Here is a 19184-nt window from a genome sequence, read left to right on the forward strand (position 1 = left end):
ACAATAGCCAAAAAAATTAGCCATTTTTCAACTTTAACCCCTCAAATTTTTTTCTATCAACATTAGCCAAATCACCAAATTATGGACGAAATTGCCCTCCTCATTCTCACGTTTCCCTCAAGCAAATTCCTCCCCCTCTCACCAAAATCTCATCACCGGAAGTTGTATAGATCGTCGGCGGCGGCGGCGTAGATCAGCAGCATTTCAACCCACGGCGGCTAAAATTGAAAACCCTAGGTGAGTTGTTATTGCCATTCTTGTTGTTGTTGATGTTGTTGTTGTTGTTGTTGTTGTTTGGGTTGTTGTTGTTGTTGTTTGGGTTGTCGTTGTTGTTTGGAATGTCGTTGTTGTTGGTGGTGTGGTGTTTAATGGCGGTTGTTGGTGGTGTGGTGTTGTAGATGCATGTGGGTGAGATGCGCGCACGCTGCGTGCAACGTTGCGCGCATCTCGAGTGCGACGCTGCGCCTGTCGCACGCGAGATGCGCTTGGCTTGGGCATCTCGCGCGCAACGCAGCACCTGTCGCACGCGAGATGCGCGCAGTGTGTGCGCAGACGAGCTGCGTGCAGCGTGCCAGCCTGCGCGCAGCAACTCGCGCGCGCAGTTCGCGCATCCCACGCCCGCCTGTCGCACCAAGAGGCAGTGCGTGGTGTTGCCTTTATTTTTTTTTTCTTTTGTTCATAATTTATTAACATGTAATACTTTTTACTTGTACCAGATAAATGGGCAAATCAAAAATAGCATTGCATAACCCACCCGGACCGATGAAAGAACCGGGAATGATGAAGACACCTTATGTTGATCACTTTCCCGGGCGTATCATGAGTATGTGCAAGTTAGATGTCGTTGTTAATGCCATCCGGGAAAAATTAACAAGGCAATAACTGAAACTGTTCAAAGACAATATATTTGGGCATTTCCTACAGTGTCGGAGCTATCCGTTCAGTGGCGTAATTGTGCACAATATTTTGCTTCGGCAAGTGTCCCATGGCGATGGAAAAGGCAAAGATGAGTTATGGTTTCAAGTTGGCGACCATTTGATACGGCTATCGATTGGAGAGTGGTGCCTAATAACTGGACTTTGCTATGGCAAAAATGTGTTCCTGACGAAGCATAAAACAATGCATAGGTTACTTAATAAGTACTTTGGCGGCAGGAATCGTGATTTAAATCTTGGCCAGTTCGAGGAAAGATTTATAAACTTAGACTTCAAGACTATGGATGACACCGATGCGCTAAAAATCGCCATGTTTTACTTTGCTGATAGAGTACTACACAGAAGAAAGGATCATTGTCAAATCAATTTCAATTTGCTTAATGAGGTAGATGACATAAATCACTTTCGAAGTATTCCGTGGGGTCGTTTGTCATGGGAAACAATATATAAGGGCATTGATAATACATTTAACGGCAAAGCCAATAAATTTAAGAGGGCAAGCGCAGAAAATCCTTTGCATAGAATTGAGAAATATAATTTTTACGGCTTTACGTCTGCAGTGCATGTGAGTGAAGAATTTTTTTTATAACTTAGTTTTGTTATAATAAATATTTAATGACACGTTTTTTACTTCATATCTTTCCTTGTTGAAGGCATGGATTTTTGAAGCGATTGAAGAACTACCATTAGAGTGGGTGGTGAAAATTAGGAGGAAGGGTCCTCGGATCGTACGATGGAAGCCATTTATATGTATGTCTGTATATAACTGTTACATAATATATCGTTATACTAATTGGAAATTTGGTAATCTTTACGACAGGATGGCACTATTTTCCAAACTCTCAAACCGGATGCAAAGGAGAGAGCCACAAATTATTGGAAGAGTGTCAAGGATTACGTGCCATATTTGCCAAGTTGGGTCCGTAATGTAGGTATCCTCTACAGTATCATTGAAAACCGGAAGCAAAGTCATTTATATGTTTGTTTTTTTGGTATTTACTGTTTTCTGTTTTACTTGGTGCAGCACTAGCCTTCAATCAACGCGCCATCCATTACAGGGCCAAACGAGGTGGATCCTGACCCCACGAGTCCTGTTGAGGATGCCGGTGCACATATTTTGGTGAGATAGGCAAGTGGGACAGGTGCCTGTCTCACATAAAACCAGCAGATTTATGTGAGACAGGTGCCTGTCTCACTTGTTCTGGGCTTCTGTTTTACTCGATTTTTCAGGGGTTTCAATTATTGATTTTCATTTCTCAACTCAAACTAACTACTTTAACAAGTCACATTGTTTTGTTAATGAAAAATAACAACATTTGCAATAAAAACTCACTTCAATTTCTAACTCAAATGATAAAATCAATAGATTAAAAGTTTAGATTATGGTAAGAGTATAAACTAACCTTAAGAAGCTCTCCAATTAATAATTATATCTTCAATTATGTAATGCTTGTTTGATGAAATTTGCTAATTTATTGAGAGTAATGGAGTTTGTTGAGTGATGAAGTTTGTTAAGTTGAAAAGAGAAAAGTGGTGGAAGTGCTGGAATTGAAAAGGGAATAGTGGCATGCCTTTGTAAATTTGATGAAAATGATGAGGGTAATGTAGTCCAAAAATAGGGTGTTTGGCTAGTTATGATAGAAAAAAGTTTGAGGGGTTAAGGTTGAAAAGTGCCTAATTTTTTTGGCTATTTTTATAAATTTCCCATTAAGAATGCTGCTTCGATTAAAAAAAAAAATTTGCGTTACAAAGTTTTCACAAGAAAATAGAAATATTAAAATATTAAAAAATCCTTTATTGTATTGCAAGTTACTCACAATTACTTCGACGTTACTAACTTCACTCGGGCACCGTTCGAATGAGCCTGAGTGCACCTGGTGCCTATGGTCATTGGAGAAATCGTTAGAAATTTAGATTTAATATTGATTTCTCCGTCTTTGTCTTCTAATAATTTTTTATCACACTGTATTTATAATTTGAGTGTCTAAATTATATAATTGTATTAGAGTTATTCTTTAGTGTAAACTTGCTTATCAAAATATGAATATTAACGTCGGTGTTGTAAAAGGATTTTATAATATTATATTATCAAAATCTATTACAATATTTTAAAGCATTAAGTGTATAATATGTGGATGTTCGCACCTAAAAATTATTTAATTATAACATGCGTAAAATTCTATATGAGTAATTTAGAAATTATTCCACAAAAGTTGGAAGTTCAATTTTCAACAGGAAATGACTAGTTGTCCACTCAAGCACCAGTATTTCAACAACGTAATTACTTCTATAATTATGCATGAGCCATCTTAATTTCTGCTATATCAATATAAGAAAATTTGTTTACAGTAATGTCAGTGGGGATTGCTAAAAACGTGTCGTAAAGAATATGACTGATGATAAGCTCAATTAATTAATATACAGTCTGTGGCTCGCAATAATACAATAATAAACTTACTTCAGCTTTAATGATTATTACCATTATCTATGTGAGCTCTACTCTGATCATATCATTTCATCTGGTGATCATTTCGAGGCACCTCTCTCTCTCTCTCTCCCCCCCTGACCTATTTGCTTTTGTTTTGTTGTCGTTTTCCTAAAATGGAAACTGCTTCTTTAGCATCTCCTCTTTGTACAAGCCCTGCAGCTAATTATGGAAATTACCATCCTTTAAAATCCTCTATGTTGAAATCTCCGAAGAGACACAAGAAACTCACATCAAGATGCAACATTGGGAGTACTTTCTGTATTCGGAATGGTTTTTCGAGTAAGGAAATTTTATCCCATGCGGTCATGTTATTCTTCTCATCAGCCCAATTTCTTACTGGGATTATTTTGTTATGCTTGTAGGAAAAACAATGGCGGTGTCTGCTGCACAATCTGAAAAGGAGCTCGTCATAACAAAGAAGAAAGAAACTGGAGAAAGGAGAATTGTTGTGACTGGGTTAGGTGCTGTAACGCCACTTGGTGACGATGCACATTTGTTTCACACCAGCCTTCTTGAAGGGGTTACTGGGATAAGTGATATACAGGGCTTTGATTGTTCAGAATTTCCCACTGTATGTATAAATATTGTGTAAATTTCATTATCATAACTGAGTTTGTGTACAAAGCTATTGGATGATACTATTCTCAAATCTTTAACAGAGAATTGCTGCAGAAATCAAATCTCTCTCAACAGATGGATGGATCTCACCAAAAATTGCGAAGAAAGCAGACAAATACTTGATTTATGCTCTCGTCGCTGGCAAAAAAGCCTTGGTAGATGCTGGAATTACTGAACAAGTTAGCGGAGAGTTGGATAAAAGTAGATGTGGGGTTATAATTGGCTCTGCCATGGGAGGCTTGCGTGTAAGTGAGCTTTGAGCTTTGAAAACAAAAGTCAATTAGGAGTGGCAAGTATTATGGTTTGCTTATAAACAAGAGCATGTAGCCTTACTAGCATGTTTTAATGATTTTCTGGCTTTTGAACAGGTTCTTAATGATGGATTTGAAGCAATAAAAGTTTCGTATAAGAAGATGAGTCCCTTTTACATACCTTATTCATTAACCAATATGGCTTCAGCTGTCTTAGCAATGGATTTGGTAAGCTCATAAGATAGCTTTGTGGCATGTTGAAAAAAAAAAAAAAACATTTAAGCAATCTTATACTGATTTGAAATTGACATGCTTCCAATTATGTGCAGGGATGGACAGGTCCAAGTTACTCAATCAGTACAGCTTGTGCATCGAGCAACTACAGCATACTGAATGCAGCTAGTCACATGATCAAAGGTGACACTGTAAGCAACTTGCCTTCATCTCAAGCTGACATTAATTAAAGCTAAGAACATCCCTTGAGATGTTACATTAGAGAAGTCTTAGTTTGATTTATATACAACATGCTTCATATTTGTTGAAAATTTTGCAGGACATTATGCTCTGTGGTGGTTCAGATGGGATGATTATCCCATCAGATACAGTTAACAAAGCCGTTGCATTTTAGAGTAGTTCAAAAATATATCTGTTAAGATAAGAATTTTTTTTGATGAAAACCATTACCATATCCTAGGAATATTTATATTGTATCACCAAAAATCTATAATAAATTATACAGAAGCGTACCTGAATTCATAACGTTGAATTGTTTGTGTGGTTAGCCTTCTAGATCTACACGTTCTTCTAGAAAATCCTTTTAAGTTTTTCACTGCTCTCTCTGATGATGGGATGTCAATAGAGAATAAAAAGATATGTGTGAATTGGGGATTATAATCTCTTATATAGACAACTTTTTTCTATTGTCATTAGGTATTCCTAATTCTGCCCATCATATAATTAGAATATTGAATCTCTACACATTAAAAGTTCACACTCTATTAGATACATTAAAGCCTATAATACCAAAAACTTTAATAGATCACCTTTAATTGGGTTTAATCTTATATGACAGTTCACAATACATAATTATTCATATATAAGTCCAATGTTGAATAAAGGATCCAACAATATTGGATTAAAAAATCCAATAATATCATGAGTTTTGTTTTATTGATCTCAGGCATAACCAATCTTATCGCATGCAATGCTCGTTCGCAAAGAAATAACGAACGTTGGATTAAGAATTTAACAATATTAAACTAAAAAATCCAACAATATTGGATTAAAAAATCCAACAATATCATCAATTTTTTTTTTTACTGACTATTTATCGGAATATCAGGCATAGCCGGTCTTATCGCATGCAATGCCCTTTCGCAAAGAAATAGTGATCCAACCAAAGCTGCACGCCCATGGGACGCTGTAATCATTTCAACTCTTCCCTCTCTTCTTGTTGAACAACTTTCTATTATAATAAACGATTTGGCAATAAATATTTTGATTGCACAACGAGCAGGATCGCGATGGATTTGTTATGGGAGAAGGAGCTGGGGTTTTGCTTTTAGAAGAGCTGGAACATGCTAAGGTTAATAACTAGCAGAATCATCACTTTTTATGATTAACTATAGGGCATTATTTCCCACTCATGCACTCATGTATCTACACTCAAATAATTTGACAGAAAAGAGGGACGAATATTTACGCAGAGATTCTGGGTGGAAGCTTAACTTGTGATGCTTATCACATAACTGCACCTCATCCTGAGGGTTAGTACATAGGCTTTCTAAAATTCCCACTATCCACATCTATCCACATCTATTTGAGTTTATTTCTGCTGGAGTAATATATATGTTTTTGAAATCAGGGGTGGGCATGGTATCTTGCATGAAGAAGGCTTTAGCTCAAGCTGGGGTTGCCAGGGAAGATGTGAACTACATTAATGCACATGCTCCATCAACGAGACTAGGTGATCTGAGAGAATATCAATCTGTAATCCGTTGTTTTGGAAAGAATCCTGAGGTAAAAACTGAAGCACATTGCTGCTTATAATTTAGAATTATTATATACTTGTTTAGTTGCTATTATACTTCATCTGATTCCAACATGTCGCAGCTAAGAATGAACTCTACAAAATCCTTGATTGGCCACCTACTTGGAGCTTCAGGTGCTGCTGAAGCTGTTGCCACAATCAAGGTGAATAGCTTCTGCTTTCTTCCCTGCATACATGGCGTAACTGTGTAGATCACTTGAATAGTTAATATAAGCCTGCTCATCCTAGAGTGCTGGCCACAATCATTGAAGCCTTACGCATTGACAGAGGGTATATCTACAATATGGAGGCCCTATTGGTACAATATCCTCCACTATCTATTGAAAACTTAATAAAGCTTTTCATTACAGTTTTAACTTTTTTTTGGTTGCTTGCTTCAAGTTTTACATAATACAATATCACTGTTGGGTCAGAAATGAAAACTTAGGGGGCAGATAAAGAAAAAATTTGAAAACATGAGGCTTTTCAGTAAAAGTCGGGTTGGGAGTGTTATGCGGTAGTCATTCTCGCGAGAGAATCCCGTATATGTTTCCTGTAAAATTTCATGGTTTTCAATAGGATATAGAAAGAAGGCGGCCAACCCAAAAAAAGACACAAATTATTTAAAAATCACTTAACACTTAACAAAGTGTTAAGTTGTTAAGTTTGGGGACATATCATGATTGTTTTTTGAATGGGGTTTTTTTCTTTTTCCTGCAGGCAATACAAACTGGATGGATACATCCAAACCTAAATCTGGAAAATCCTGACAAACATGTGGTATGCTTCTTGAATTTAAAATGGAAATATTTTTAAAAAATAATCTCTATCTTACGTATATATAAAATACATTTTTCTCATATAAATAATGTATGCATGGAATTTATATACTATTTATATAAAGAGAATATATCATGCATGTAAGATAGGAGATCTTGTTTAAAAAGGTTCCTGCTTTTTCACAAGACGTCTCTGCCGATTCAGGACGCAAAAGGACTGGTTGGCCCCATGAAGGAACGTTTGCACATAAAAGTGGCGATGTCCAACTCGTTTGGCTTTGGTGGACACAATTCATCCATCTTATTCGCTCCTTTTAAAGGAAATTAATTATGGCTAAAGAAAAAACCTTGACCACACGCGTGTGCTTGGATGTTAGTCAATTTACAGCAATTAATTAGCATCCAAATCCAAGTGCGTGCATCGTGGAACTCTGCCAAGACGTTAATTTTGTATTGGAATGACATTTGGGTATTGTTCTAAGACCACTTCGTTTGATATGTATTGATTATTATGATGCCGCAGTTTAAAAAGACACGTATGTTGATCGATCCTTGTGAAATGAGAAATAAAAGTTGAGATTTTGATAAAATTTAAGACACTTTTCAAATCAAATGATACTTGTCTATTATCGTTTTAGTTTCATCATCCAACTGAAGTGAACCATATATTTGATTATACGAACGAGGTAATCCATAGGTAATAATAGTCAGAGGTGGTGATTAGTATTAAAAATTGTTTAATTATCAAGCGATAATATGTTATTTTATGCTTATGTTATAATTTATATTTGTGTTTATGTAATATATTATGAATTATTAATTATGTTTTCAATATATTTAATTATGTGTATTTTTATGTGTTTATTAGGAAAAATATTAATTTCACGTACTTCAAGGCTCCAAACAGATAAACGGAGGTCAAATTTGGATTCCGGAGGTCCGAAAACCTTAAGATCAGTCAAGATCGGATTAAAATTGGGCTTGTATAAAAAAAGTTGACTTTTCTTGTTAACCGAGCACTGATTGGATGATGAAATGAGCTTACAATAGATATGAGTGCATGGGATAGCTGGCAATCTTGACCAAATCTCAACCGTTCATGATTCAATGGCCATGATTGTGCCACGTGGCAATGGTTGGTGAAGCAAGTTGGAGGATCCGAATCTTTGTATTTGGGTCGACCCGATCCACCCATTAACCCGCCAAATCTCAACCGTTCTTTGGGCAAATCGGACGAGTCAAATGATGCCATGTGTGATGTTGACTTTTGAAGTTTGACCAGCCATTGGATCTTGATCTAAGGGTTGTGAGGAGCACATGCATGAAGCCTATGATGGACCGCAAAGCACTAGATTATGAATTTATTTTTTCTATAAATAGAGCCTCATTTTTATGTTTTAATGATCTCTCTACAACTCTCTTCTTCTCAAATTCTCTCCATCTCCTTGTAATCTTGATTTTCAGGTGTGTTTTTAATATTTTGTATAATTATTATCATTAATAAAATTAGTTTTATTTCCAATTTTAGTTGTTTTTATTCCTTTTAATTATAAGTAATTCAATTTTACTACTTTTTATTTTAATTATGCTTAACTAAATAATATTAATTAGGGGAAGGTGAAACTCTTAGGAAATAAATATGATTTAATCAAATTCTATTTTTAATTTTATAAATTAAATTATTTTCTATTTAATTTTATACATGTTTTATATTTTGAAAATTTGATTTATTGTAGACAAACAAATGAATTTGGCACAATAAATTCTTAAGATCTTAATATAAGGCATGGTGAAATGGTATTTTGACTTATTGAAGACAAATTAAATTTTGGCACAATAAATACTTAATCCATCATAAAATTAAAGGGAAAATAATAATAATTTGTATAATTAATATTTTGGGTAATAAATCTAAAACAAATTGGCAAAAAGAATTTAGTAAGTTTTATTTATTTCTAAGAGTGGATCCATAACCCTAACTAGTTCAATTCCATAGTTTCATTTAAATTAAGTTGTTTATATTCAAGTTTTAATTTCAATTTTTAGATAAAATAAAATAAACTAATTAAATCTTTTCTCTGTGGATCGACCTCGGACTCACCGAGTTATAATACAACAAGACACTCTTATACTTGGGAGTTAAAATTTACTTTTAAGTTGTGTCAAGTTTTTGGCGCCGTTGCCGGGGAAAAGTTTTTTTTATTTGGTTTGTTTTTCCGTTTTTATTTTTCTCTTATATGTAAAATTTCGTTTACCCCCTTTTCCTTTTCTTAAATTCTCTTGTGTCCCCATATCTTTCATATTTCTCGTTTCACCCCAACAATTCCCGTTTCTAGCCCAATCTTCTGGTAATTACACTCGGACCCCAACATCTTTCAGTCGTTTCACTTTCATCCCAAATTGCTATTCTAAACTTCTAAAAATTACAGTTTGACTATAAAATTAAAAATAATTTGTAATAAAATCCTTAGACGAAATTCTCAAAATAATCAAGACTTGGACATACTTTGGACATACTTTGGACATATTTTGGACATACTTTGGACTTATTTTGGACCAAACTAACTTTAACTACTAACTCTAATTACTAACTCTTAACTTTTATTTTCTGCATTTATTTTATTTCGTATTTATTTATTTTTGCTTTATTGGTGGGTTTAACCACCAAACTAACTACTAACTCTTAACTTTTATTTTCAGTTATTTAATTTTCAGTATTTATTTAATTTTGCATTTTTTATTTTTTTAATTGGTGGGTTCAACCACCATTTTTTTTACTTTGCAGTTATTTATTTATTTTTTTTTTACTTTGTTGGTGGGTTCAACCACCATTTTTTTTCCTCTTTTTCTTTTTTTTTTTGCATTTATTTTATACTTAATTTATTGTTAATTGGTGGGTTCAACCACCAAAATTGTTATTTAATTTTTTTTTGTATACCTATATTATTTGCTTATTTATTTTTTATTTTATTTTGTTATCAATTTGTGTAAATATTATCTTTATAACATAACCCTTGCATGAGACGTTGGTCTCGATCTTCAAGTGGCAGGTTAATTCGTAGATCTCAATCTCCACCACCAATCATGGATGAGAATGAAGGCGAAAACGTTTTGGGCGAACTTAATCCTCAAATTGATCAGGGAGACAACCAATCTCAACATGGGCATGATCAGAATCAACCAAGGACTCTGAGAGACTACATGAATCCAACCAGAACCGGAGCACCGTCGTGTATAGTATTTCCTCCAGAAGCATCTCGATTCAACTTTAAACCAGGTATTATCCAGCTTTTACCAACATTTCATGGTTTAGAATCTGAGAATCCATACTTGCATCTAAGAGATTTTGAGGAAGTTTGTAATACATACACGGACCAAAATTGTAGCATGAACATAATTAGATTAAAGCTTTTTCCTTTTTCATTAAAAGATAAAGCTAAAACTTGGCTACAAAACCTTAGATCTGGATCAGTAAGAACTTGGAATAACATGCAAGAACAGTTTTTGAAAAAATTCTTTCCACCTCATAGAACAAATTCTTTTAAAAGGCAAATCACTTCTTTCACTCAAAAAAATGGAGAAACATTATACCAATGTTGGGATAGGTTTAAAGAGTTGCTTAACATATGCCCACATCATGGTTTTGAAACTTGGCGATTGGTCACTTATTTCTACGAGGGCTTAATACCCCAAAGTAGACAGGTTGTTGAAATGATGTGTAATGGTGAATTTAGGGATAAAAATCCTGAAGATGCACTAGATTACCTTGACCAATTAGCTGAAAATGCACAACATTGGGATACTGTTGGAACTTTTGAATTGACAAATAAGCAACAATCATCTCCATCTAGTGGAGGAATCCATAACCTTAGGGAAGATCATGATTTACAAGCAAAATTTGCATCCCTAGTTAGAAAAGTTGAAGCTTTGGAGCATAAAAAGAGTGATCAAGTAAAATCTGTTCAAGAAATTGCATGTAGCATATGTAATTCAAATGATCATTTCACTCAAGAGTGTCCCACTTTGCCTGCACTTAAAGAATGTCTAAATGATCAAGCTAATGTCATTAACACTTTCAATAAACCAAACCCATATTCACAGACTTATAATCCTGGTTGGAGAAATCATCCAAATTTCAGTTGGAGGAATAACAATAATGCACAATCTTCACAAGCACCACCTCCACAAAATTTTCAAAATCCTCAGCCTTATGCACCATATGTTCCACCACCCTGGAAAAATCTGGAAGACACAATGCATTCATTCATCAGAAAGCAAGATGTTATTAACAATCAAAATGCACAAACTTTTTCTGATTTGAAAGATACTCTTGCTAAACTTGCTTCTGCACTCACCATTCAAGAAAAAGGAAAATTTTCAGCCCAGCCACAACCAAATCCTAAAATTCAACAAAATCCACCCACAGACCAAGTCAAGTCAGTTATAACTCTTCGTAGTGGTAAGGTTGTTGATAGGCCTATGCCTGAACCTTATGAAAATTATGAAAATTCAAAGGGTAGGGAAGGACTAAATGAACTTACACCTAGTGAAGAAATAACTAGTGTTCCACCTGAACCACCATTTCCGCATGCATTGAATAAACCAAAGAAATCAAACCACTCTTCTGAAATTTATGAAATCTTTAAGCAAGTGAAAGTTAACATTCCTCTATTAGATGCAATCAAGCAGGTTCCTTCATATGCCAAATTTTTAAAGGACTTGTGCACTGTTAAGAGGAAATTGAAGGTAAGAAAGAGTGCTTTCATGGCCGAACAGGTAAGTACAATTCTGTCTACTAATAATAAGTTGAAATATAAAGATCCTGGTTGTCCTACCATTTCTTGTATTATTGGTAACCACAGAATTGAGCATGCTTTATTAGATCTTGGTGCTAGTGTTAATTTACTTCCATATTCAGTTTATCTTCAACTTAATCTTGGTGAGTTAAAATCAACTTCAACTACACTTTTGCTTGCCGATAGATCAGTTAAAGTACCAAAAGGAATAGTGGAAGATGTTTTAGTACAAGTTGATAAATTCATTTATCCTGTGGATTTTATTGTCTTGGAAATTGAACCTGTTGTGAATAATTATAAACCAATTCCTGTAATTTTAGGTCGACCATTTTTAGCAACTGCTAATGCTTTGATTAATTGTAGGAATGGTTTAATGAATTTATCTTTTGGGAATATGACTTTGGAATTGAATGTTTTCAACATGTGCAGGCAACCTAATGAAGAAAATGAGATTGAAGATGATACTGATGAACAAAAGGAATTATTTGAATCTTGTATCGAGGAAAATATTCAAAAAGGGGATTTTTCTGAACTTTCTAATGTTTGTTTAGTTAATTCAATTGAGTCAAATAAGCAACTTGAACTTGATATTTCTAATATAAATTCGTTGCTTGATTCTGTGCAGACTTCGCAAAATTATGAAGACGAGCCAAAATTTGAAGAGCTTGGAAGTATTGAAAAGACAGAACAACAAGAAGCACCTAAAATGGAATTGAAACCTTTGCCTGAAGGATTGAAGTATGCTTTTCTTGGAGAAGAACAAACTTATCCTGTTGTGATTTCTTCTACTTTAACAAGCGACCAAGAAGGTAAGTTACTTACTGTTCTTAAAAAGCATAAAAATGCAATAGGATGGACTTTAAATGATATTAAAGGCATTAATCCCTTAATCTGCACGCATAGAATTAATTTGGAAGAAAATGCTAAAACATGTCAACAACCTCAAAGAAGATTAAACCCACACATGAAAGAGGTAGTCAAAACAGAAGTCCTTAAATTGCTTGATGTGGGAATTATCTACCCTATTTCCGATAGTAAGTGGGTAAGTCCTACACAAGTAGTGCCTAAAAAATCTGGAATCACTGTTGTTAAAAATGAAAAAGGTGAATTAATTCCAACACGAATTACATCTAGTTGGCGCATGTGCATTGATTATAGAAAATTAAATGAAGCCACTAGAAAAGATCATTTTCCATTACCATTTCTTGACCAAATCTTAGAAAGAGTAGCAGGACATCCCTACTACTGTTTTTTAGATGGATATTCAGGTTATTATCAAATTCCTATAGCACTTGAGGACCAAGAAAAGACCACATTCACATGTCCTTTTGGAACATTTGCATTTAAAAGAATGCCATTCGGGCTTTGTAATGCTCCTGCAACATTTCAAAGATGTATGTTAAGCATTTTTTGTGATATAGTTGAACATTGTTTAGAGGTCTTTATGGATGATTTGACTGTGTTTGGGAATTCTTTTGATGATTGCCTTGATAATTTGGAGAAAGTTTTAAAAAGATGTATTGAAAAAGAACTCGTGTTGAATTGGGAAAAATGTCACTACATGGTTACTTCTGGAATTGTTTTGGGTCATGTTGTTTCTATTAAAGGAATTGAAGTTGACAAAGCAAAAATTGAAGTCATATCTAAATTGCCACAACCAAAAACAGTTAGAGATGTGCGATCCTTTTTAGGACATGCAGGATTTTATAAGAGGTTTATAAAAAACTTTAGTGCCATATCTAAACCACTTTGTAACCTCTTATTAAAAGATGCACCGTTTGAATGGAATGATGATTGCCAAAAATCTTTTGAAAAAATAATTTGTCTTTTAACATCTGCACCTATTATGCAATCTCCTGATTGGTCTTTGCCATTTGAATTAATGTGTGATGCAAGTGATTTTGCTATTGGTGCTGTTTTAGGACAAAGAATGGATGGTAAGCCTTTTGTGATTTATTATGCGAGTAAGACTTTGGATAGTGCTCAAATGAATTATTCTACAACTGAAAAAGAATTACTTGCTGTGGTATTTGCATTAAACAAATTTCGTTCATATTTGCTTGGCTCTAAATCTGTTGTGTTTACTGACCACGCTGCTGTGAGATATTTGATGAGTAAACAGGATGCCAAACCGAGACTAATTCGTTGGATTTTGTTACTGCAAGAATTTGACCTTACCATCAAAGATAAAAAGGGTGCTGAAAATGTTGTTGCTGATCATCTATCAAGACTCACATCCGAAATCTGCAATGATATAACACCCATAAATGATTCTTTCCCGGATGAATTTTTATTTTCTGTTACTTCAATGCCATGGTATGCTAACATTGTTAATTTCCTTATTACAGGTAAAATGCCTTTGCAATGGAATGCTCAAGAGAAGAAGAAATTTTTTGTTGAAGTAAAGAAATTTTATTGGGATGACCCTTATTTGTTCAAATATTGCCCAGATCAAATTTTTCGGCGATGTATTCCTGATAATGAGGTAAGTAGTGTCATTAATTTTTGTCATTCTGAAGCATGTGGTGGTCACTTTTCTTCAAGAAAAACTACTGCTAAAATTTTACAGTGTGGATTTTATTGGCCTACCATGTTTAAAGACACATATGAATTCTGCAAAAGTTGTGAAAAATGTCAAAAATTGGGATCAATTACAAAAAGAAACATGATGCCCTTAAATCCCATACTTGAAATTGAAATATTTGACTGTTGGGGAATTGATTTCATGGGTCCATTTCCATCATCTTTTGGATTTGTGTATATATTAGTTGCAGTGGATTATGTCTCAAAATGGATTGAAGCAATTTCTTGTCGAAATAATGATAGTAAAACTGTGGTTAAATTTTTAAGAGAAAACATTTTAAGTCGATTTGGAATCCCTCGAGCCATTATCAGTGATGGAGGTAAGCATTTTTGTAATAAGTCATTTGAGTCTTTAATAAAGAAATATGGAATTACACATAAAATTGCTACCCCTTATCATCCTCAAACAAATGGTCAAGTTGAATTAGCAAATAAGGAGATAAAACAAATTTTGGAAAAAACGGTTAACCCAAACCGAAAAGATTGGTCTCTTAGACTTAATGATGCACTTTGGGCTTACCGTACTTCATTTAAAACGTCATTAGGAATGTCACCCTATCGGTTAGTTTATGGTAAACCTTGTCATTTACCTGTTGAACTTGAACATAAATCATTTTGGGCTATTAAAGCTTTTAATTCAAATTTGGATGATGCTGGTAATGTGCGAAAATTGCAATTGAATGAACTTGAGGAATTAAGGAATGATGCATATGAAAATTCAAGAATTATTAAGGCAAGAACAAAAGCATTTCATGATAAAAGAATTTTCGAAAAACATTTGAAATTGGTCAAAAAGTGTTGCTTTATAATTCTCGTCTTCATTTATTTCCAGGGAAGTTAAAGTCAAAATGGAGTGGCCCATTTGTTGTAAAAAATGTATATTCACATGGGGCCATAGAAATTGAGAATCCAAATAACGGTGTCACATTTAAAGTTAATGGTCAAAGATTAAAACCATATCTGGAACATCACCCACGTGACGAGGACACCGAAATTAATTTGGATGACCCACCAGTTCTTGATTAAGTCTTTAATGATTTTTTTTTGTTTTACTATTATTTTACCGTTTCATTGTTTGATTTTTTTTCTTTAGATTGATGCACTGTACATAGTTTTTTTAACATTGTTTTTCTTGTGTAAGCGTGTTTGTTTGACAGTTGTACATTCTCTCATCAATTTTCATTTTACATCATGAGCACCTCAATGAGAAAATACCTGTTCGCACATCTTAAAAGATTTCGACGTATAAAATTTCACTTAAGAGGCCTGATACAAAGCTGTAAATCACATCCACTTTGGGATCTGCAACCACTAGAATTCGTGTCCTATGTTGAGGATCTAGAGGGACAACTCAGAACAGTAGAGAGTGGCATATATGAATTCCAAATGGAGCTTGAGGTTAACTCAATGAGAGGACGAATGTAAGTTCATTTTCCTTTTATATTGTGTGCTTCTTTTTGCTCGCTTTCACGCTTGATTTGATTTTGCAGATTTGATTTTGGTGTGTTTTGATTTATTTTCCCGTATAAATGGCGGATAACGGTACTCCGTGACTTCTTAAGTCGGTATCTTCAGTTTCCCACAATAACTGAAACCCCAAAATCAAACATGGAAGAAATACAACATAAACTCCATAAGCATTTTCCCTCTCTCCCTCAGAATGCCCTCAGGAAAATTTACAAAGCTCGTTGTGAACGACTGCGTTTGTTAATGATCAATGGCATTCCTTCTGACATTCGTTGGTTAATTGAAGCAAAGGTCCGATTAGCAGGTGAGTTTTCTGGTCAATTTGTTTCTTACATGCCTGGTTTTGGTAAAAGTACGTTTGCTAAGAAAAGGAGAGCTAAACGACTTGGCTCAAAATGTCATAACTGTGTAAGACTTGGTTGCAAACGACCGGATTGTAAATCTTTAGTAATGGTTTCTGATACTCGTGAAGATAAAATTAAATTCGTTAAAGATGGCATGAGTAAAGAATCGTTGGATGATATCTTACGATCTCTTGAAACGCATCGAAGCGGATTTGTGCAACGTGAGATTTATAATTTGTGGATACTATTCCAAAAACAAAGTGCACAGTTTAGTCTTGGGAATCTGACTCAAAAAGACCCTGTTTGCCAGTTTATAAGAAAACTGGATAGGAAGCCGATCCTCGACCCATAGAGGGCGTTCAAGCCGTTACTGGACGTAAAACCAGAGGAAGATGTGAGCCACAATCACAACTACCAGTAAATATCCTTTCACTTTACTGTTATTTTACTTTACTGTTACTTTATCATTTGCATTATTGCATTTAGCGATGTGATTTTGTATTTAATAATTATTTGGTTTCTTTTACTGTTTGCTTTTTCTAATCATTACTTTCTTTTTACTGTTTGTTTTTGAATTATTGAGCCACGAGCTTTACTCATCATTTGACAAATATGCCAACCCATTTACAGCTGTTTCTCATTATTTATTTCACCAAGATCTTTAAATATGAGCTCGTTTTTCAAACACTCACAACTTGTTTTTGAAAAATTAGTCCAATGGCATCATCTTCGAGTAAACAATTCAAAAACATTTGTGTGCTTTCTGGGTTTCACTATGGAAAGTACAAAGAGTTCGTTCAGGCAGCTGTAGATCTTGATCGTGTCATAGCAGAGAGGAAACTGCATCTTGTATATGGAGGAGGTGAACGAGGGTTATCAAGACTTGTCTCAGAAGCTGTTTTTACCAGAGGAAGTCAAGTACTCGGCATTATCCCAAAACCCATGAAACCGCTAGTGTGCTTGTCTGGCCCACCAATTGGAGAAGAATTAGTGGTATCAAGTATGCAAGAGAGAATATCTGAAATGATGAATCATGCTGATGCTTTTATTTTCTTGCCAGGAGATCTTGCAACTTTTGAGGCACTAATTACATTTGCATCTTGGGCCCACTTGAACATTCATCAAAAACCCATCGGTTTGTTAAATGTTAATAATTTTTATGACGGCTTGCTAACTTTTATTAACCATGAAATAAAGAATCATTTTGTTCCATATTCTGTAAAAAAACTCTTTATCTGTGCTTCTACTGCTAATGAGTTACTTGATCTTTTACAAGGTTATACACCAGAGCCTGATCCAAAGACTTTTGCACTGAATTGGTCGACTGATGATGGTAGCGGTAACAGTAGCAGTGATAAGAAGTGCAATTTAGATTTAACTCTCCGTCTGTAAATATTTTCTGTTGTAGTGTTTATGTGATGTCTTCTAAACTCTTTCTCTTTCTTTTTAAAACATTGAGGACAATGTCTTTTTTAGGTTGGGGGGAGGGAATAGTTGATAATTGTGGAATGTCTTAGTCCTGATAATGTCTTTACAAAAAAAAAAAAACAAAAAACAAAAAATATTTTTTTTCTGTAAAGACTAACTTAGGACAAATTTGAGTCGAAGATGGCAGGATATAGAGAATGTAGTCTCTCTAGAAACGCATCTTCTTAATCTTAAGGGTGTTGTTAAAAAAAAAAAATTTTGACTTTTTCTTCATCTTTGTTATCTGCTTTTAAGCTTCTGCATCAAGTTCAGGTGAGATCTCCTCTTCTTCTTCTTTTATTATTCTCTTTTATTTTTATTTATTTTTTTCTTTTTGCATATCTGTAAAATTATAAAATGTTAAGATAATGTTTAGATTAGATTGTGGGGTGGGGATAATTGACGTATGTTTTAAATATGTGTGTTGTTTTTCTCTTTTCTCTTTTCTTTTCTTTGTTAAAAAACAAAAAAAAAACAAAAAAAAAATTATTTTTTGTCTAGGATGGCCGTGTAAAGAGTCACGACTTTTGAGACGCATCCTAATAGTCTTGTTGTATTATATTTTGATTTTGAGATTCATAGTAAATTATTTTTGTTCCCTTTTCTTTGAATTACTCGAATTTGTGAACTCTCCACTTAGTTATTAAGTTATTTAATTGTTTACTCATTTAACATGTATTATTGAATCCTTCTTCACACACACACTATGACACATACTAGTGGGTTGTAAGTTAAAATTTTACAGCATTTAGTTCTTTTGATTTATTAGGAATAGTATCTAAGGTAGTAGAAAGTGTATATTTCCAAAAAAACAAAAAACAAAAAAAAAACAAAAAAAAAGTAGAAAAAAAAATTATTTTTAATTTTTCTATATCTAGAACCCGAGTAATTACGTCCGTAGGGGTGTTTCAACACCTAGTGCCCTAAGGTCAACTGGTCTGGGAGTCACTGGCCTAAAGCTCGCTACATGGGTAATAGATATATTGTTTGTTTATTAGAAACCCGAGTAATTAAGTCCGTAGGGGTGCTTCAACACCTAGTGCCCTAAGGTCAACTGGTCTGGGAGTTACTGACCTAAAGCTCGCTACACGGGTTAGAAATGTAATATATAAAAAAAAAAATATGTGTGAATAATCTATTGCCTTAAGATATAATTTCTAATGAATTTTAGAACGAAAATGTTGTTTTTCTTTTAATGAAGCCCCATAAGTATTGTGTTAATTACTTGAGCACAAAAGAAGGTTTGATGATATTCTGGATAATGAGTGAACATCAATGTGGTAAAGGAATTAGGGAGAGTTCATTTATTTGGTAATTTAGAGGATAGATGAACAACTATTAACTTGCATGTGAATTTTATAAATCTTAATATAACGCTTTAATTACTAGAGGGCTAGCAATAAGCTGGTTGGAGGGTGTGATTAGTA

General features: G+C 34.2%; 1 non-coding gene and 1 pseudogene across 1 annotated transcript; one reads left to right on the forward strand and one right to left on the reverse strand.

Moving 5' to 3' along the window:
• The first annotated feature begins 3671 nt into the window (after positions 1-3671).
• Positions 3672-7447, forward strand: LOC18036723 (annotated as a pseudogene).
• A 3188-nt stretch (positions 7448-10635) lies between these two features.
• On the reverse strand, positions 10636-10744 carry LOC112097105. The gene has a single exon (XR_002904762.1). It is a non-coding gene; the product is annotated as a small nucleolar RNA R71 (small nucleolar RNA).
• Positions 10745-19184: the final 8440 nt, after the last annotated feature.

This window comes from Citrus clementina, unplaced genomic scaffold (genome assembly GCF_000493195.1).
Source record: "Citrus clementina cultivar Clemenules unplaced genomic scaffold, Citrus_clementina_v1.0 scaffold_7, whole genome shotgun sequence".
Lineage (NCBI taxonomy): Eukaryota > Viridiplantae > Streptophyta > Magnoliopsida > Sapindales > Rutaceae > Citrus > Citrus x clementina.